Source organism: Delphinus delphis, chromosome 5 (assembly GCF_949987515.2).
Source record: "Delphinus delphis chromosome 5, mDelDel1.2, whole genome shotgun sequence".
Taxonomy (NCBI): Eukaryota; Metazoa; Chordata; class Mammalia; order Artiodactyla; family Delphinidae; genus Delphinus; species Delphinus delphis.
The window spans coordinates 58,379,856-58,402,359 of NC_082687.1; positions in this window are offsets into that span (position 1 = coordinate 58,379,856).

Sequence of the window (22,504 nt, forward strand, 5' to 3'; positions counted from 1 at the left end):
CATATATCCCCATATCCCCTCCCTCTCGCGTCTCCCTCCCAACTTCCCTATCCTACCTCTCTAGGTGGTCACAAAGAACCGAGCTGATCTGCCTGTGCTATGTAGCTGCTTCCCACTAGCTATCTATTATACATTTGATAGTGTATAAATGTCAGTGCTACTCTCTCACTTTGTTCCAGCTTGCCCTTCCCCTTCCCTGTGTCCTCAAGTCCATTCTCTACGTCTGCATCTTTATTCCTGCCCTGCCCCTAGGTTCATCAGAACCATTTTCTTTTTTTTTAGATTCCATATATACGTGTTAGCATACGGTCTTTGTTTTTCTCTTTCTGACTCACTTAACTCTGTATGACAGAGTCTAGGTCCATTCACCTCACTACAAATAATTCAATTTCATTTCTTTTTATGGCTGAGTAATATTCCATTGTATATATGTGCCACATCTTCTTTATCCATTCATCTGTCAATGGACATTTAGGTTGTTCCATGTCCTGACTATCGTAAACAGTGCTGCAATGAATGTTGAGGTACATGACTCCTTTTGAATTATGGTTTTCTCAGGGTACCTGCCCAGTAGTGGGATTGCTGGGCCACATGGGAGTTCTATTTTTAGTTTTTTAAGGAACCGCCATATTGTTCTCCATAGTGGCTGTATCACTATGGAGAACATAGAATTTACATTCCCACCAACAGTGCAAGAGGGTTCCCTTTTCTCCACACCCTCTCCAGCATTTATTGTTTGTAGATTTTTTGCTGATGGCCATTCTGACGGGTGTGAGGTGATACCTCATTGTAGTTTTGATTTACATTTCTCTAATGATTAGTGATGTTGAGCATCCTTTCACGTGCTTGTTGGCAATCTGTATATCTTCTTTGGAGAAATGTCTATTTAGATCTTCTGTCCACTTTTGGATTGGGTTTTCTGGTTTTTTGATATTGAGCTGCATTAGCTGCTTGTATATGTTGGAGATTAATCCTTTGTCAGTTGCTTCGTTTGCAAATATTTTCTCCCATTCTGAGGGCTGTCTTTTCGTCTTGTTTATGGTTTCCTTTGTTGTGCAAAAGCTTTTGAGTTTCATTAGGTCCCATTTGTTTATTTTGTTTTTATTTCCATTTCTTTAGGAGGTGAGTCAAAAGGGATCTTGCTGTGATTTATGACAGAGAGTGTTCTTCCTATGTTTTCCTCTAAGAGTTTTATATTGTCTCCTCTTAAATTTAGGTCTTTAATCCATTTTGAGTTTATTTTTGTGTATGCTGTTAGGAAGTGGTCTAATTTCATTCTTTTACATGTAGCTGTCCAGTTTTCACAGCACCACTTAATGAAGATGGTGTCTTTTCTCCATTGTATATTCTTGCCTTCTTTATCAAAGATAACATAACCATATGTGTGTGGGTTTATCTCTGGGATTTCTATCCTGTTCCATTGATCTATATTTCTGTTTTTGTGCCAGTACCATACCGTCTTGATTACTGTAGCTTTGTAGTATAGTCTGAAGTCTGGGAGCCTGATTCCTCCAGCTCTGTTTTTCTTTCTCAAGGCTGCTTTGGCTATTCAGGGTCTTTTGTGTTTCCTAGCAAATTGCAAAATGTTTTGTTCTAGTTCTGTGAAAAATGGCATTGGTAGTTTCATAGGGCTTGCACTGAATCTGTACACTGCTTTGCGTAGTACAGTCATTTTCACAATGTTGATTCTTCGAATCCAAGAACATGGTATATCTCTCCATCTGTGTGTATTGTCTTTAATGTCTTTCATCAGTGTCTTAAAGTTTTCTGCATACAGGTATTTTGTCTCTCTAGGTAGGTTTATTCCTAGGTGTTTTATTATTTTTGTTGCAATGGTATATGGAAGTGTTTCCTTAATTTTCTTTCAGATTTTTCATCATTAGTGTATAGGAATGTAAGAGATTTCTGTGCATTAATTTTGTATCCTGCTACTTTACAAATTCATTGTTGAGCTCTAGTAGTTTTCTGGTAGCATCTTTAAGATTCTCTATGTATTGTATCATGTTATCTGAAAGAGTGACACTTTTACTTCTTTTCTGATTTGGATTCCTCTTATTTCTTTTTCTTCTCTGATTGCTGTGGCTAAACTTCCAAAACTATGTTGAATAATAGTTGTGAGAGTGGGTATCCTTGTCTTGCTCCTGATTTTAGAGGAAATGGTTTCAGTTTTTCACCACTGAGAACAATGTTGACTGTGGATTTGTCATATATGGCCTTTATTATGTTGAGGTAGGTTCCCTCTATGCCTACTTTCTGAAGAGTTTATATCATAAGTGGGTGCTGAGTTTTGTTGGAAGCTATTTCTGCATCTATTATCATATGGTTTTTATCCTTCAATTTGTTAATATGGTGTATCACATTGATTGATTTGCATATATTGAAGAATCCTTGCATTCCTGGGAAAAACCTCACTTGATCATGGTGTATGATCCTTTTAATGTGCTGTTGGATTCTGTTTGCTAGTATTTTGTTGAGGATTTTTGCATCTATGTTCATCCGTGATATTGGCCTGTAGTTTTCTTTTTTCTTTTTTTTTTTTTTTTTGCGGTACGTGGGCCTCTCAATGTTGTGGCCTCTTCCGTTGCGGAGCACAGGCTCCGGACGCACAGGCCCAGCGGCCATGGCTCATGGGCCCAGCCACTCCGCAGCATGTGGGATCTTCCCAGACTGGGACACGAACCCGTGTCCCCTGCATCGGCAGGCGGACTCTCAACCACTGCGCCACCAGGGAAGCCCTGTAGTTTTCTTTTTTTGTGACATCTTTGTCTGGCTTTTGTATTAGGGCGATGGTGGCCTAGTAGAATGAGTTTGGGAGTGTTCCTCCCTCTGCTATATATTGGAAGATTTTGAGAAGGATAGGTGTTAGCTCTTCTCTAAATGTTTGATAGAATTCGCCTGTGAAGCCATCTGGTCCTGGGCTTTTGTTTGTTGGAAGATTTTTAATCACAGTTTCAATTTCAGTCCTTATGATTTGTCGGGTCATATATTCTATTCCTTCCTGGTTCAGTTTCAGAACATTGTGCTTTTCTAAGAATTTGTCCATTTCTTCCAGGTTGTCCATTTTATTGGCATATAGTTGCTAGTAGTAATCTTTCATGATCCTTTGTATTTCTGCAGGGTCAATTGTTCTCTTTTTTCATTTCTAATTCTATTGATTTGAGTCTTCTCCCTTATTTTCTTGAAGAGTCTGGTTGGTGGTTTATCATTTTGTTTATCTTCTCAGAGAACCAGCTTTTAGTTTTATTGCTCTTTGCTATCATTTACGTCATTTCTTTTTCATTAATTTCTGATCTGATCTTTATGATTTCTTTCCTTCTGCTAACTTTGTGAATTTTTTTTTCCTTCTTTCTCTAATTGCTTTAGCTGTAAGCTTAGGTTGTTTGAGATTTTTCTTGTTTCTTGAAGTAAAATTGTATTGCTATAAACTTCCCTCTTAGAACTGCTTTTGCTGCATGCCATGGGTTTGAGTCATCATGTTTTCATGTCATTTATTTCTAAGTATTTTTTGATTTCCTCTTTGAATTCTTCAGTGATCTCTTTATTATTTAGTAGTGTATTGTTTAGCCTCCATGTGTTTGTATTTTTTACAGTTTTCTTCCTGTAATTGATATCTAGTCTAACAGTGTTGTGGTCGGAAAAGATACTTCATATGATTTCAATTTTCTTAAATTTACCAAGGCTTGATTTGTGACCCAAGATATGATCTATCCAGAAAAATGTTCCATAAGCACTTAAGAAAATGTATCCTGTTGTTTTTGGATTGAATTGTCCTATAAATATCAGTTAAGTCCATCCTTTCTTTCTTTTTTTTTTTTTTTTGCAGTACGCGGGCCTCTCACTGTTGTGGCCTCTCCCGTTGCGGAGCACAGGCTCCAGATGTGCAGACTCAGGGGCCATGGCTCACAGACCCAGCGGCTCCGCAGCATGTGGGGTCTTCCCAGACCGGGGCACAAACCCGTGTCCCCTGCAGCAGCAGGCGGACTCTCAACCATTGCGCCACCAGGGAAGCCCAAGTCCATGTTTTTAATGTGTCATTTAAAGCTTGTGTTTCCTTATTTATTTTCATTTTGGATGATCTGTCCATTGGTGAAAGTGGGCTGTTAAAATTCCCTACTATGATTGTGTTACTGTTGATTTCCCCTTTTATGGCTGTTAGCATTTGCCTTATGTGTTGAGGTGCTCCTATGTTGGGTGCATATCTATTTATAATTGTTATATCTTCTTCTTGGATTGATCCCTTCATTGTTATGTAGTGTCCTTCTTTGTCTCTTGTAATAGTCTTTATTTTAAAGTCTATTTTGCCTGATATGAGAATTGCTACTCCTGCTTTCTTTCAATTTCCATTTGCATGGAATATCTTTTTCCATCCCTTACTTTCAGTCTGTATGTGTTTGTAGGTCTGAAGTGGGTCTCTTGTAGACAGCATATATATGGGTCTTGTTTTTGTATCCATTCAGCCAGTCTGTGTCTCTTAGTTGGAGCACTTAATCCAATTATATTTAAGATAATTATTGATAGGTATTTTCCTATTCCCATTTCTTAATTGTTTGGGGTTTTTTTTTCTAGGTCTTTTCCTTCTCTTGTGTTTCCTGCCTAGAGAAGTTCCTTTAGCATTTGTCGTAAAGCTGGTTTGGTAGTGCTGAATTCTCTTAGCTTTTGCTGTGTATAAAGTTTTTAATTTTCCATCGAATCTGAATGAGATCCTTGCTGGGTAGAGTAATCTTGGTTGTAGGTTTTTCCTTTCATCACTGTCATTCTCCCTTTCAGCAGAGTTTCTGCTGAAATCTCAGCTTTTAACGTTATGCAGATTCCCTGTATGTTATTTGTTGCTTTTCCCTTACTGCTTTTAATATTTTCTTTGTATTTAACTTTTGATAGTTTGATTAATATGTGACGTCACATGTTTCTCCTTGGATTTATCCTGTGTCGGACTCTCTGTACTTCCTGGACTTGATTGACTATTTACTTTCCCATGTTAGGGAATTTTTCAACTATAATCTCTTCAAATATTTTCTCAGTCCCTTTCTTTTTCTCTCCTTCTTCTGGGACCCTTAAATTCAAATGTTGGTGCATTTAATGTTGTCCCAGATGTCTCTGAGATTGTCCTCTGTTCTTTTCATTCTTTTTTTCTTTATTCTGCTCTGCAGTAGTTATTTCCATTATTTTATCTTCGAGGTCACTTATCTATTCTTCTGCCTCAGTTATTCTGCTATGGATTCCCCCTAGAGAATTTTTAATTTCATGTATTGTGTTGTTCATCATTGTTTGTTTTCTCTTTAGGTCCTTGTTAAACATTTCTTGTATTTTCTCCATTCTATTTCCAAGATTTGGATCATCTTTACTATCATTACTCTGAATTATTTTTCAGGTAGACTGCCTATTTCCTCTTCATTTGTTTGGTCTGATGGGTTTTTACCTTTCTCCTTCATCTGCTGCATATTTCTCTATCTTCCCATTTTGCTTAAGTTACTGCATTTGGGGTCTCTCCTTTTCACAGGCTGCAGGTTTGTAGCTCCCATTATTTTTGGTGTCTGCCCTCAGTGGGTAATGTTGTTTCAGTGGTTTGTGTAGGCTTCCTGGTAGAGGGGACTGAAGCCTATGTTCTGTTGGGTGGGGCTGGATCTTGTCTTTCTGGTGGGCAGGGTAGCATCAGTTGGTGTGTTTTGGGGTGTCTGAACTTAATATGATTTTAAGCAGCCTCTCTGCTAACGGGTGGGGTTGTGTTCCTGGTTTGCTAGTTGTTTGGCTTGGGGCTTCCTGCACTGGAGCTTGCTGGCCATTGCGTAGAGCTGGGTCTTAGCATTGAGAGGGAGATCTCTGGGAGAGCTCTCACTGATTGATATTACATGGGGCCTGGAGGTCTCTGGTGGTCCAATGTCCTGATCTTGGCTCTCCCACCTCTGAGGCTCAGGCCTGACACCAGGCAGGAGAACCAAGACCCTGTCAGCCACACAGCTCAGAAGAAAAGGGAGAAAAGAAGAAAAAAATTCTAAAATAAATAATTTTTTAAATTATTAAAATTTAAAAAATTAAAAATTAATTTAAACAAAGAAGGGAGCAACCAAACCAATAAACAAATCCATCAATGTAACAAGCACTGAAAACTATACTAAGATAAACATAAAAATCAGAAACAAGTCAGTTGCAGACAGCAAACCCCAAGTCTACAGTTGCTCCCAAAGTCCACTGACTCAATTTTGGGTTGATTCGTTGTCTATGCAGGTACTCCACAGATACAGGGTACATCAAGTTGATTGTGGAGTTTAATCCACTGCTCCTGAGGTTGCACAGAGAAATTTCCCTTTCTATTCTTTGTTCTCACAGCTCCTGGGGTTCAGCTTTGGTTTTGGCCCCACTCTGCAAGTAGGTTGCCCACAGGCTTCTGTTCCTTTTGGGAAGTCTGAGGTCTTCTGCCAGGGTTCATTAGCTGTTCTTTAGGAGTTGTTCCACATTTTGATGTATTTTTGATGTATTTGTTGGAAGGAAGGTGATCTCCACGTCTTATTCCTCTGCCATCTTGAAGGTCCCCCCACATATTCCTCATATACTTTAAACCATACAATCTCTAGTAGAAACTTCTCCTTTTACAGATATGAACCAATCCCTATAAACATTTTCAATTTTTAGTCTTTAGTAACAGATTTTATTAATATCAATGTCAAATGTTTGTTGTATTTTACCTCAGTATATGTTAGAAATTATTTAATATAGTTATTTGTGTTATAAACAACTATAATTATTAGAGTTCAATATCTTAAGTATTTTTGAGTCTTATGAAATTTAAGATCAGAATGTTTACTTACAGTCTACAAGTTACTGTAAATCAGAAATCTGCAATGATTTAATCATTCCACTGCTCTAAGGATAGACACACACATCATTGCCATGATTGTATCTGTCCCTGTGTATGCCATGTATGTAAACATGTGCATGTCAAATATATGTATGTGAGTCTACACATGTATATATACATGTGTGTATATGTATGTACATATATGTACATATATAATGTATATACACCAAAATACATATATATATACACACACACTTATATACACACACTCACCCACATAGAGAAGTAGTACCAATGAACCAATGATCACATATTTTCCATTACAGTTGTCCCTCAGTATTCATGGAGAATTGGTTCTTGGACCCCCCCTGTGGAGACCCAAATCCACAGATGCTCAAGTCCCTTGTATAAAAAAGCATAGTACAGTTGGCCTTCTGTCTCTGCAGGTTCTGAAGAGATTGGCATATGTGGCAAACCCAACTGGGGTACGTTTTCTAAAGAGAATTGTTAGTTCTGTAAATATAGCACTTAATCTTAAACACCCTGTGATTAACTTTAAGCTCAGTGGACTATAAACTTGAGATCTCAAATTTCCTCCCAGCCCAAGAATTAGCAATAACTGACTGCAAGGTTTTCAGTAGGTAGAGTGTACTTGGCTGTATTTGAAAATTTGTCTAAACTTCTCATATAGTAGCTTAAAATGAAGCATATTTGTGTCAAGACTATGCATTAATGATGATGTTTCACAGATATGATGGACTTTAAAGATAAACTTCCATATTTTGTAAGTGGATAAACTAAGATCTGTGGCTAGTAAATCATCTATTTTGGATGCACAGCTAATTCGTGGCACAAAAAAGATTGTATGGCTAAAAAATTGCTTATTCCACTAAGCAGTGTCTTGATATATCAAGAAAAACAGGAGTATATATGTCCGTGGACCTCTAGCAGGATGATCAAGGAAGATAATCTGCATTTAGCCTTAGGGATGGAACTGGAGATATTAGAAAAATGAAGAGCATATCCATTTTTTTTGTTTTTGTTTTTACAGGGGCAAATCAAAGATGAGATCTATTTTAAATAACTATACTCATACTAATATTAAGTATTCACTAGGTACAAAGTGCTATTTTAAGCATTTTACAAATATTGTCAGTTACTATTAACAATTTTCAGATGAAGTAACTGAGTTACAGTGAGGTTAAATAGCTTGCTGAAAAGTCACCCAGACTTAAGAATATAGTTCCAGAATTCACATGTTTAACCACTGTGTTCTAGTGCTTCTTTGAGTAGATTACAACCTTTTTCAGAACAAAGGTCTTAACATTTTATATCCTCAGAAGCTGGTTCATAACCTACCATGTGATAGGCACACGGAAGACATTAATTTTGCTTCCATTGAAAAACAACAGCTGGGAAAGCCAAAGTCTAAGCCAGCAGTCTGATACATTTTCAAGTCTTTGAGGGAGAAACACCATGCAGCCCTTTGGTCCCAGAGTGATGAGTGATATCTTAGCCTTGTGATCTTCGAGTATTCTTTTCTACCCACTGAGTTGTTCAAATTAAAGTAGGTCAAGCAATACCCTTATCTGCTTTCTCCTAGGTCAAAACCAGGCTCTGGGATCTACTAGTGTATAATTTATTATAACATACTTGAACAAAGTTTTCCTAAGTTGCCAATTCTGTACCTGATTTCCACTAGACCTCACCCTGGCTTCTCCAGGCTTCCATGGGACTTCCTAAAGGAAGGAAAGTGCAGTTTACCCTTGCCACACATGGAAAGGGGAAGAAGAGGAAAGGCCAAATCTAAAAAACATAATGTTACAAAACAAAGAGTCTTTCAGACATTTTAAGAAATACCAAAAAGGCATTCCTTTTGAAAGAGACAGCTTTTAACTTCTTAGCTTCCGCTCTGCCTCTGCCCTCTTAAATCTCAGACCCACTGTGTATATTAAGTATTCCATTTTGCCTATTTAGCCTTTCATTCTTGAGATGGGAGAAAAAGAAATACTTTCTTTCCTTTCTCACATCCTATGTTTCAAAGTGAGCCACTATTGCCAGATAATTAACGTTTGCAAAATTAAAGAAACCACAGGCCATATTAAAATATCAAGAATTAAAAAAATCTAAATTTTACTTTTTCCAAGACAGAAAAATATTTGACGGACTATGAGTGCACCTTTACCAATTTTTCCATCTATCAGATGAAAATCATTCTACAAAATACTTTCAGCTATACCACAATTGATTAAGTTGCAATGTTTAGATTAAATTAGTTATTTCCACAATATTTTGTTTATCAAAATCATCTTAACATTTAATATCCCAATAAGCCACTCTAAAAGTAACTTTTTAGGCTAGCCACTGCTTTTATATTACATATATATATATATATACACACACATACACACATATATACATATATATAATTTTTTAGTAAAAAATTGTTGCTTAATGCCCTGACAGTGCAAAGTTATCTCGTCTGTATGTTTAACCTAACTTATGGTAAGATAAACGCAAAGAAAAGCTGTACTTCAATGGCATTTCTCAACTATTAGGCAAAAATCCAAAAGTTTGACTACCTACTCTGTTGGCAAAGTTGTAGGGAAACAAGCATACTAAAACATTGCTAGTGGAAATGCAAATGGAACAACTCTAATGGCAGAGAATTTGGCAATGTCTAGTAATTTCATATGGTTTACTTTTTGACCCTATGGTTCCATGTCTAGCTACCTATATGAAATACACGATGGCAAAAATACAAACTAAGTATCCACAAAGCTAGTTATTACAGCATTATCAAAATAGTAAAGTGTGCATACCACTCAGAAGTCTATCCATAGCAAATTTGTTGAGTAATATGGCAGTATTACTCAAAGTCTAGTTTATGCTCTAAAATCAGCAAAATTCAGGCTGCAGGTAATTCTATGGGACAAACACCCTGGTCTCTTTAATAGCAAAATTATAAAGAAAAAGTGTTCGATGGAGATGAAACCCATTCATCAAAAAGACTCAAGAAACATCAGTCATTCATCTACATGAATGGAGCTTATTTCAACCTTGAATTAAGCAGACAAACTGTGTGTTCAAAACAATGATGAAAATTGAATACTAACTGGATATTTGACAATATTGAAATTATTATTATTTAGATGTGATACTTGATTTGTCATTTTTAAAGACTTTGTATTTTAAAGATCATACTGAAATATTTACAGATGAGCCAATATAATGTCGGTAATTGCTTCAAAATAACCATGTGGGAGACAAAGGATGGGGCTATAGATGAAACAAATTGGTTGTGCCCTGATAATCATTGAAAGTGGATGATGGGTATTTCATGTTCTTTTCACTACTATCTTTAATATTACATGTTTCAAATTTTCTATATTAAAAAGATTTTTATCTTATCTATAAATATTTATGCAACTCCAAAAAGTTTCTCATTATACACTTTTATTATTCTATTTTAAAAGTATGCATATATTTTCAAAACGTTGGGAATTTTTTGGTTCATTAGTTTTTTGTTTTTTCAGTTTCACATCAAAAATCCCATACCCATGAAATAATTCAGAAATACCCTGTGATGAATAAATAAACAGTACTGAGCATTCAGCCTTCAAATATTTATGATGAGATAATTGTATGACAGAATATGAGTCTTAAAGAACCCTTTGGAAAGAGAATCTTCAGCAACCTAGGAAATATCATACAAAGGACAAAAATTTTGTTTTATATTCTCTCTTGTAAGGCACAGGCGAGTATTAGAATAACTAGAGTAGATTAAATAACAGTAAGCAAGGCTGGTGGTATACCACCGACTTTTATTCTTAATGAGCTCAAACAGAGCACATAATCTAAATTTATAGAATTTAGTCGTATCTTTGCATTGTTACTGGAGAACAGGCTGGTATAGATTGCTTGAGACTAGCATTGTTTAACAAAATTATTTTGTCATAGGAAATCATGAAGTACAACTAAATCATCAATGAGGTGTAGTAAATAGTCTTGTAAATAGCTAAGTAAAGGTTACAAGCAAGCCTATCTATCTATACAGTGATCAGCTAGCAGTGGCCAAAGAAAAGTAGTTGTTAGGGACTTCCCTGGTGGTGCAGAGATTAGAAATCTGCCTGCCAGTGCAGGGGACACGAGTTTCAGCCCTGGTCCGGGAAAATCCCACATGCTGCAGAGCAACTAAGCCCATGCACCACAGCTACTGAACCTGCGTTCTAGAACCCGTGAGCCACAACAACTGATCCCCTGTGCCACAAATACTGAAACCCATACACCTAGAGCCTGCACTCGGCAACAAGAGAAGCCACCACAATGAGAAGTCTGCGTGCTGCAACAAAGAGTAGACGCCGCTCGCCACAACTAGAGAAAGTCCGTGCACAGCAACAAAGACCCAAAGCAGCCAAAAATAAATAAATAAATTTATAAAAAATAAAAATGAAAAGTAGTTGTTTACCTTTATAGAGACAAATATATCCATGTACCTTAGATATTGCACCATCATTTTTAACAAAGAAGTCTGAATCAGCTATTTGAGGCAATAATGATAGTGTGTACAGTAGTCACTAGCTCCATGTCACTTTAAATAAAATTTTAACTATAGTTAAATAACATTAAAAGTTATGTTCTTGAGTTGCACTAGCCACATTCCATGTGCTCAGTAGACTCACATATCTAATGGCTATCATATTGGACAGTACAGATCTAGAATATTTCCCTCATTGTGGAGAAGGTTCTATTACACATTGCTCCTAGAGAGACTTCCTACTAACCAAGCACCATAGTACTTGTAAGCTACTTTTCATTCTTGAAACTAGCCTAACAGCTGAAATTACTATTTACTCCATTTTATTGTTAAAAACCTGATTTGCCAATTATAACTCAATAACAGCCATTTGGGTGAGCAGTGTACTTATTCCTTTTTCTTTTTTACAAGCATAGCATTTTATTTATAACTATTTATACCACTTTCTACATTCTGCTTCCATATATGTATGTGTGAGTGTGTTTAAAAGAAATACATATTTTTTACAAGCAAAAAAATCACATCCTTGAATCTCCTTTACTGCTCTAAAATCTTCCCCATCCCAGCTGTGGTTTCCTTGCCCACAAGTTAAATAAACTAACACCGTCAACTCATTATGAATCAATAGCCCTTAAAAAATTAAAGAGGTAAGAGAAAAAAAGATTATAGTTATGGAAAATTACACTGAATAGATTACTGAAGAGAATTAAATTTTGTAATTTTCTCACATAACCCGGGAAATTACTATGGCAATGGCTACTCAGTATCAGTACAGATTATTAAGGTTAAAAGATTTCCTAAAGCAACTGGACTACAGGGGATTTTAAAGGCAATTATCATCAAGTGGATTACAAATAATTATTTCCTGGTGTTTTCAATTTGCAATTGTCACACATTCACTTTACCTTCCTGTAAACAGAATATACCTGCCCTTTAAATTCCTATCTGTGCTCTTCATCAGCAGTTCTTAAACCTTTCTGATTTCCAGAGTCAACTGGGCAACTTTAAAAAATAATTTATAGAGATTAAAAAGTTCATTCTAGAGTGGAAAGTAAAACATGCAAAAATAGCCAGGAAAACAAAAAACTAGGAGAGGTAACTAACTGCACCAGAAATTAAAGCATACTATAAGACCTCGGTAATTAAAAGTGTGGTACTGGATTAGAAATAGAAAATAGACGAGTGTAATTGAATAGAAAGCCCATAAATTGGCTCAAGTATACACAAAAATCTTATATATGATAAAGGTAACATCTCAAATTACTAAGGCCAAAAAACCCAACAATAATAACTTCCAATTCACCTTCCATATCTGAAAACACTCTTACTCTCTGAGGGTAGGAACCTACAATCTTTAAAACTCTTCAACAACCAGCCTGACACAGCCATCCTAACACAAATCCTGTGTTAGTTTCCTATTGCTATTATAACAAATTACTACAAAGTTAGTGGCTTAAAACAATAAAAACATATTATTATCTTACAGTTCTGGTGGTCAGAAGTCTGAAACAGGTCTCATGAAGCAAATCAAAGTTGCTTTCTTTCTGGAGGCTTTTGGCAAAAACACATTCCTTACCTCTTCCGGCTTCTAGAAGTGGCTCACATTCCCTGACTTTGGCCGAATCACTCTGGCCTCTGATTCCATCCTCACTTCTTTGACGTTGACCCTCTGCGTCGCTCTTATAAGGATACCCGTGACTACATTGGGGCCACCTGAAAACTTTCTCCATCCTAAAACCCTTAACTTAATCACACCTGCAAGTCTTTGATCCACTTAAGGTAAAACATTCACAGGTTTCAGGGATTAGGATGTAGCCATCTAGCAGGAGCGAAATTCTTTGTGATACATTGTTTTGGTTGAAATAGGTTAAAAAAGAATCTGGCCTCACACAAATATGCAGTTAAAGAAGGGACCACATTTTGAAATTCACTGGTGTAGAGGAATTTCAAAAGAATTAAGATTAGGATTTAGAATTAAGAATTAAAATTAGGAATTAAAGGATTGCTTTCATTTAGAAGGGAAAAGAACAAAAACAGGAGAAGAAGGAAGATCATAGCAGAAAATAAAAAAGGGGAAAAAATATAATCAGAAACAAAAAGTAAAAATGGAAGAGTAGAGATAAGGAGAAAGGAAGTGAAGAAGGAAACAACTGGTGAAAGAGAGGAAAGGGGGAATGAGAAAGGACAAATAGAAGTGGCAGACAGTAGAAGATAACAATTAAGACAATAAAGATATTGAAAAAGAAGCATGATATTGTAGGACTATATTAAAGTAATGGAGAGAGTTATGAGCAGATTTCAACAGTATTAAATGCTAAAGAAAACTCAAGTGTTTTTATGAAAGGCCAAGTGATTTGGGATAAATACACAATGACTATTACTATAATAAATATTTATTATTGGTGACCCTGAGATGTAAGTTCCTAAAATGGAATCAAAATAACAAAAAGATAAAGTTGCATTCTGCAGAGTTAAGATATAAGCATACGTAGATTTTAAAGCTATATTTAATTATATTCTAATTCATTTAAAATCTTTAGTTTCAATTAAAGAGTTATACATTGCAATTGCCCGGTGAGTTAACTGAAAATAATTTGCACAACTTCAATATCCAATAATATGGGTTTAATTGGAAAGTAAAATTAAATGTCCAGCAAGAGGAATTAATTGGAACAAACTGTTTTTCACAACTAAGCATAAAATTAAAACATAACAAACCAGCAGAAGTGAAATAATTGGTTTATAATGAATTATATTTTTTAATCACTGAGATCCCCCAAACCTACTCATTTTCCTTTTACAGGAAATTTTATTTTTAGATTAATTCTAGTTTTCCTATTACAAATGCAATACTTACTACAGAATAATTGATACAATTAAGTGAAAAAAAGTCATAGGAAAATCACATGCCTCCAGATATTTTCATGTATCCAGATATCACCACTAATAAAACCTTGATGTTTATATTTCCAAATCCTAGTCTATGTTTAAATAAGTTTTATTGACTTTAGGCACACTATCATAGTTTACACAAGCATCCCATCAACTGTGAAACCCTAAAGGATTCCAACTAACCCATTCTTGTTAAAATTGCTCCACACAGTATATGAGGGTTAGATAGTTTCAGTTTTCTAACTAATGTTCTACTGTTTGGTATTAAAATTGGCACAAGTTTTTTATGTTACAAATAGTGATATGTATATATAATTGACTTAAAGTTGATTATAAAAAGTACAAAATTGAGAGAAATCTAAAAAAAACAAAGCAGAGATCCAAAATAATTTACAAAAACTACAACATGATACACCAAAATTGCCAATGCTCAAAACACTAGTAACTGAGACTCAATTCTCAACAATAATTATCATGTTGATCAATTTGTTTTCTCTTAAATTGCTTTAGGCAATTAGCAAGGGAAGGAGTTGGGAGGTTGGAAGAACAGCAAAATTAACTTCACAATACTGTTCTCTCCCCGGGACTGGAATAAATGATTTCTCCGGGAAATAGATTTATAAGGAAATAAGTTGCACTCTATCACTTCCCAGATTTTATTATTTTAACCTATGGGTCTTAACAATTAACCCTTAGTAATTAAAAGCAGGGATGTGGCCGTGCCCCTGTGTGGAGAAGATCATTATTCTCTCAGGCTGGTCCTACTCCCACTTCCTAATATCATTTCTCTATACCAAATACAGCTTTTTTGGAATATCATCCTGGGACCACTGGATGTGGGTTTAGCTTTTGCCTCAAGAAAATATTAGATTAAGTCAAAATATCACACAAAATTAATTTCAAGGCCACACTACCCCCACCGGCCAATGAAGTTGCTTTCTAGAATAATCCCCAGCCTAAATATTGTATCTTGTCCCAAGGACGGATATAGCTTACTAGAAATTTGGTAGTCAGCTCAGTGATGGCAGAAATACACCTCAAAGAACACAAATATTCAAATTTCTAACATTTAAATACTATTAATTCCTCTCCCATTTATCAAAGTCCAGGAAGAAATTAAAGTCCAAAATTTAATTCTACTTCAAAATTATGAAAATCTCAAGAAATGAAATCCATAATTACCATCCTCAATTTCTTACTCAGTTAGAGGGTTCTCATGGAATCCCAGGTAATTAGTCTCATGACAGTTTTCCCAGGAATTATAAAAAAAAAAAAGAGCTCTTTTAGGCTTTTAGGCTTTAAGGTTGAATTAATTGGACCCTAAGGTTATTTATGTTTTAAATTAAAACTTTAGAACAGTGTCTGGCACATACTAAGAATGATCAATAAATTATTATTATTATATGTATGCATATATGGCTGTTTAAAAGGCCCTTAATAATTACAAGGACATGTCTTGTGATTGCAAAAACAGCCATATGCCCACAAAATTTAGAGAACACAAGAAATTCCCAAGTGTCCATAAGCAATCTTTCATTCTTAGTGTTTTTGTACTCCATACTAATGTTGTAAAACCGTCCTTTTATCTGAAGGAAGTTTCAGACCACAAAGATGCTATGAGAATAAAGGAAAAATTCTCTTGGCTTCATTTCAGCAGGGTGCCAATTAGCCTGTGCAAACTGATGTAGCTTACAACCTTTAAATTTAATCTCAATGGATAAAACAAGTGGTTCATTATGTCACCATGTTTACCCTATCTCCGGAGGTAGGGAAGGAAGGTGGGGCAGCAGTCGGCACCAACCTATTCTTTCTGCCTCCTTTCCTGGCAAGTGACTACCAATTTTCATGTAAAATACAGAAATCTGCAGTGGTGATCCCCAGTCCCTGAGTCTTACATGGTAAGTTTCCTGCTAAGCCTTCTGGCATTGTAACCCACTTACTTGCCTTTGCTTCTTGCTCTGAAAATTGTCTTAGCCCTGGGAAATCTGCCTACTAAAGAAAAGCCTCTCAGCGTATTATTTTTCCCAGCTGGAAAGTTATCCTCAGCAGAATCTTGAGTCAAAAGTACAACTGATCATTTTGAAACATGTGTCTCGGAATTCTGAAGAGGGCCATAAACCTACCTCAAAAACTGTCCTTTTGAAAACTTTTCTATTTTCCATACCTTGAGTAATTCTACTACTTCGACAACAGCTGAAACATTTTGTTTTGCCAATTATGTTTTTCTGCTTTAATAGGATTACCCTCTTGTGTTGTTATCTTCGGTTTCTTCTTCTAGGCAGGCTCAGCAGATTCTAATCTTCAATTATCCCTTTTCTTCTCTCCAAAGTGTACATATTTTACTTTTTTTTTTCATTTTGCTTTTGGGTCAGGTTATTAATTTTTTCTAAATTATTGTTAGTATTGAATGCTCAACTAACTCAGGATTAGACTTCATCTGTTAATGTCTTGCTTGGTTTCCCTTTAGTATAGTTCACGTTCCCTATGCCTTTCCTTTGAGCCCTAACTACATATATTTCCCTGGTGTGCTATCTAAGGATAAATGTCCTGGTGAAACTAATCTAAAAATGATATGTCAAGGTTGTCTTCTCAGGCTCCTTTCATATCTTTTTTCTTACCACATTAATGTGTCCCATTCCTCAATGAACAATTAACCCAAGAATGTTTTAATTACTGATTTCATGTCTGAAGTTTAACAGGGAGCCTCTCAAAAGTGTACTTACTTGGATCCAGGATTTTTCAGGGGTATGACTCCAGTTTACTCCATGAGCTCATGCCTCTTGTTTTCTTTCAGGTTTCTCTGACCCCAGTCAATCTAGTAATAAGTCACATATAGCTGCCCTTATAATACCATTTTAACAGCAGTAAGTTCTGAGTATATCTGCTAAAATATGAGCTCTATAGAGCACAGGGATTTGTGGCTTCTTTTTTCCTTTTTTTTTTTTTTTCTGTGCAGTATAGCAAGTGCTTAAGTATTTTTTAAATAAGTAAATAAAACTATTTTTTTAGCCTGTCAGATGAATCTACTTTGGCTTCAGTGACCTTGCCTCCTTTTAAGTATATTTCTCCAATACTCCTTGATACTTCCCCAATGTGCTTGCTGCTATTTCCAGAGTTAAAATAATTCCCCGAGCTTCATTCATCTAACATCTTGAAACTTTTCTGATGTCCAAAGTTCTTATACGCTTTTGGTGCCACCAGATTTTACACAACAAAGCACCCTACATACAAGATTTTTTTTACTTTGATCTTGGGATGTGTAGTAATCTCAAAGTTTCTTCTACCACTTTCAAAAAGAATCAATATTACCATTAAAATGGAGCCCCCCCCTATTTATCTATCTATCAATAAATATTCACCACTCCTCTGTGGTTGTATATGCTGACTGGCTCCCGAAGCCAACGTTCACAGTCAAGGCTTATATAATCAATAAATCAAACATGATTTGAAGGATGTGTTAGAGGAGGGGATTCGCCCTCCAACTAATGGACAGGCCTCATAAATACAGTAAGTTATCAGCTCTGCAATGTTTTTTTCTTTGGTCTTGAATAACAAGATAAAGTAGAACAATGGTTTTGGCTATTGATTTAATATGCCAACTAATGATCAATGCTAAAATTATAAAGCAAAAACCACATACTCTAATGCTCTGTAGCTCATGTGACACATAGCTTGTCTTGAGGTTTAAAGTCACAGCCTGTAGGTTCTGTTGAGAAAATACAGGGAGGAAAAGGTCTCCCAACAACTTTTGTATATAAAGTCTGTATACTGCTCCTTTTGTGGTAAGCTTCAGTGAGACTAAAAGACTCTCTTTTCTTGGTTCTCTAATCCCTGGCTTGGTGGCACCTACTTAGGTTAGGGCTGTTATTCAAGGTCAGTCTCTGAGGTTTGAATAGTCATGCAGACTGAAGTCAGCCACCATCTTCTCTCCCATTGACTAAAATCATCTTGAATCTTACCACTTAGTACTTAGAAAAGTTGAGCAAATTTACTGTTATTTATGGAATACATCCTAATGCCTGAAAATGCATAAGATGCTAGAAATCAAATGGTCCACAGAAGCCACATGGCTTTCAGTCTACTCAACAAGCAGATGTTAAATAAATAATAGCACAAAAAATTAAGTGTTATATATCATTAGTTGTTTGGTTGGGTTTTTTTTTGTGGTACGTGGGCCTCTCACTGTTGTGGCCTCTCCCGTTGCAGAGCACAGGCTCCGGATACACAGGCTCAGCAGCCATGGCTCACGGGCCCAGCCACTCCGCGGCATGTGGGATCTTCCCGGACCGGGGCACGAACCCATGTCCCCTGCATCGGCAGGTGGACTCTCAACCACTGTGCCACCAGGGAAGCCCTATATCTTCAGTTTTAAAACACAAGTTTGTTTTGTTTTTTACGTTTTATTGTGCTTCACCATTCTATTGTGTCTTACAATCAATGGTGTTTTACAATTTCTGAAAGCCAGGCAGCGCCCATGGTGTAGTTGTCATTGTCAGTATATAACCAAGCTGTCCATTGTTGTCACTTAGGTTTAATTATGTGTATTGTTGGAAACACACTGGTGAATTTCAGTGACATTTTAAATACCTCTGAAAGATAACGCTTTGATTTGTCCTGAAATTTAAAATGTTATTTTCTACACAAAAAAAGAGAAGCAGGGTAGGTCAATGTAAATGTAATATGAGGGAAGAGGTAGTCGGTAGCCAAATCATGATAGTAGCCTATAGGCTATATGAGTGAATTTTAATTTTATCCAAAGTGCAATGGTAAATTATTGACATATTTTAACCAGGTAAATAACATAATCCAGTTGGTATTCTAAAAGATCAGTATGAATTGTGTAAGCTGATTGAGAAACAATACTAGAAGGGGAACCATTTAAGAGCCTATAGTAATGTAGGATGGTGGAGTGGAATAGAGATTGTCAAAAGTATACAATTTGGGATACATTTGTAGAATCCACAGGACTTGATGATGAATTGAATTTTAGGTGAGAGAAAAAGGGAAGTGTCAAGGATGACTCCCAGATTTCTAGAGACAAGAGTTGGTCATGTGATTTATCACATGGGTATGTTTTAGTGAGATGGATAAAATTGGAGAAATGGTTAAGACTAGAGTCCACTAACATTGAAAATTGAGACCAAGAATACTTGTAGGAAATTTTATTTCTCACTCATTGCAATATAGCAGTTAGGAGACAGGAACTACACTGGTTATTCAAAAAGAGAAATTTCAATATAAAGAATTGTTAACTAGTAAAAAATGGTTTAACTACTAAGAGTAAATAAAATGGACTTCAAGGGATCTAGAAGCAGTGGGTTCAAAAGGGCAACTACTACCTCTAGAGGATGAGAAACAATAAAGAAACTAAGAACCAGGAGAGACCACTGTCCAGCCAATGCTGAGATTCAGACTTCAGCAAAGAGAGCATGGCTGCCACAGGGATACACAGCCTGCCAGTGGTGAAGAAACTTGTCAGAGGGCTTGGCTGACAATAGTTTGTAGAAGCAATGAACTGTTGGGGTTTGGGAGCCTTCAGAAGGGCTGCTGGTGGGGAGAACATGGCATGAGGGCACAGTTGTTGCTTGTCTGTAGAGGCCCCTGGAGTCCCCAACTCAATAATGCCATTTGCAGCAACATGGATGGACCTACAGATTGTCATACTGAGTGAAGTAAGTCAGACACAGAAAGACAAATGTCTTCATATCGCTTATGTGTGGAATCTAAAAAAAAAGGGTACAAATGAACATATTCACAAAACAGAAGTAGAGTAATAGATGTAGATAACAAACTTATGGTTACCAGGGGTTAAGAGGAGGGAGGCATAAATTGGGAGATTGAGACTTATGTATACACACTACTATATATAGAAATAGATAACTAATAAGAACCTGCCATATAGCCCAGGGAACTCTTCTCAGTACTCTATAATGGCCTATATGAGAAAGGAATCTAAAAAAAAAAAAAAATGTGGATATATATACGCATAACTGATTCACTTTGCTGTACACCTGAAACTAACACAAAATTGTAAATCAACTCTACTCCAATAAAGATTAAAAATGATAATAATAATAATAAATGGGGACTTTGAACCTGGAAAGAAAAGTGTCTTCCTACTGCTATCACCTTGCAGTCACTCCAGTGCCCTCTACTGATGAAGCTTAACGTTCTGCCAGCTAGCAAAGGAGATTACAGAGCACAGCTTCAATGTCAGGAAGCAAGGTAAACAAGGGTAGATTTGGAACTTAAACACAGTAAGTTGATAATTGGCACAGTCATTTATGTGTTAATTCTTTTGATAATAATCTACTGTAAATACATTAGTTACCTTATTTAATCTACCATATTTAAGGCACTAGCTGAATATAATGCTATATCATTAACTAACAAATATTTACAGATTTCAAATAACAACTCTGGACATTGCTAAGGAAAGTCTTTATTAGGAAAAATTATTGCAAGAGAGGGAAAGGGACTATTGTAATTGGGGGAGGGGACTGTTTCAGGAGGGAGAAGCTCTGACCATGAGATCAGCCAGTGTCTCAGAGGTCAGGCAGAAAACGGTTCTCTTCTTCTTTCTTTCTTTCTTTTTTTTTTAAATAAAAGGGTTTTCTTTTATAAGGAGTAAATAAGGCTAAAATAGGTGGGAAAGTGAGGTGACAGGATAGTAGGTAGTAGATCAGAAAATGTTTTATCCCAAGGCCTGAAATACAGCTTGGGAGAGGCTGTTAAGGAAGGTTCTATGCTGCTCAGGCTGGGGGTGTGTTAATGTTTAGGGGCCTGAGGGAAGGAGAGAAGTTTAACCAAGGTCTAGTTAACCAGCATTTTGTTCTTATTGACCAGTGGGGCAAGCCTTTCCGCTAGTCATTTAGAAGCCAAAAAGGGGAATTTGGTGGGTCTGTGTCTGGCTTGTCATCAATAAAGTAGGAGGCCTGAGTCTTATCTATGTCACCTGGGAGGGATGGTTCTTCCAAGTAAGGCCTTTTCAGGAACACAAAAGTGTTGAGGGATTTCTTTAACCTTCACTCTTCCAGGATCACAAGGCTTAGTTCAACATTGTCACTACTGATCTGTTTGGAAAATACTGTCCTTTTCAGGATTGTTTCTATAATAAACAAGTAAGCCAGGCTAAACATCTGCCCTAGTTCTTCCCAGTATGCATATACAAAATTCTTAAAATTAGAGTAAGCAAAAGGGCTCCATTTCAAATTACTTGAAACTTATAGTTCAAAAAACGTTAAGAGAAAAAGAAAAGCTGGAACAACAAAATTATACAATCAGGCTTTCATATACAAGCACATTTTTATACCAGATTTTAACTAAAAGAACCCTAATATAAAGTATCCCAAAGTGCTTGGAAGTCAGGACAAATCCCAACATGGCTTATACGAAACAATATAAGAAAATAATTCCAGAATTAGAGCCAAGCAAAAAAAGAGAAGATAAAGTGCAAAGGTCAACAAGGATCTATTTCACTTACTGTTTCCCTAGCTCAAATTCTGAAAAACATCTCAAAGGAATGGTTGTCCTTCTGCTTTCCAGGCCTCTCTTTTTTACTATGTTTTCACACATAGACCAGAACAGAGAAAGCCTGAACTGCAACTATTTAGAAGTGGCCTATCTATCATATACTGTCAGTATCTGGAGAGTGTTATTAAATATTTTAGTATGAAGTGCTAATGTGACTAGTGGTGTAATAACAATGAAAATAATGATAATAATCTTGTCGTTGATGATGATGATATAAAAAGATACATGCCTTAAGAAACTCATAACTCTAAAGGGCATTACCTTTAATAGGGAAGAAGAGATTTTTATCATCAGACCAAAAGGCCAATATAATGTTAATCTTGGTCTTTTTCTCTGTGTTAATTTATTTATTTTAACTACCATTTTAACTGCCATTTATAGGAGGACAATATTTTTCTACCGAGAAAGTCTGTTGCAAGGGAGAATTAACTTAATTTGTGAAGCCCTTTGTAATTTCCAGTTATCCTTAAATCATTCCTTTCAACTACTCCAGTAAGGAGATATATCCAATGTCATGCTTTAAGAGCCAATTAATTTTTAAAGTCAGAAAGATATAAAATAGGCATGTACCTGCCCTGAGAGAATTTTGTTTATTACTCTGCCTTATAGAAGTTTCCAAGCTTAGAATTGAAGGTATGCCTGCATTACTATCAAAATATATTTAAAGTCACAAACTACAAATTAGCCAGGAAAATGATACTACTATTTACCTGTCTTTGTCTAATCCTGGGTAGTAGGTTTTTATTTTG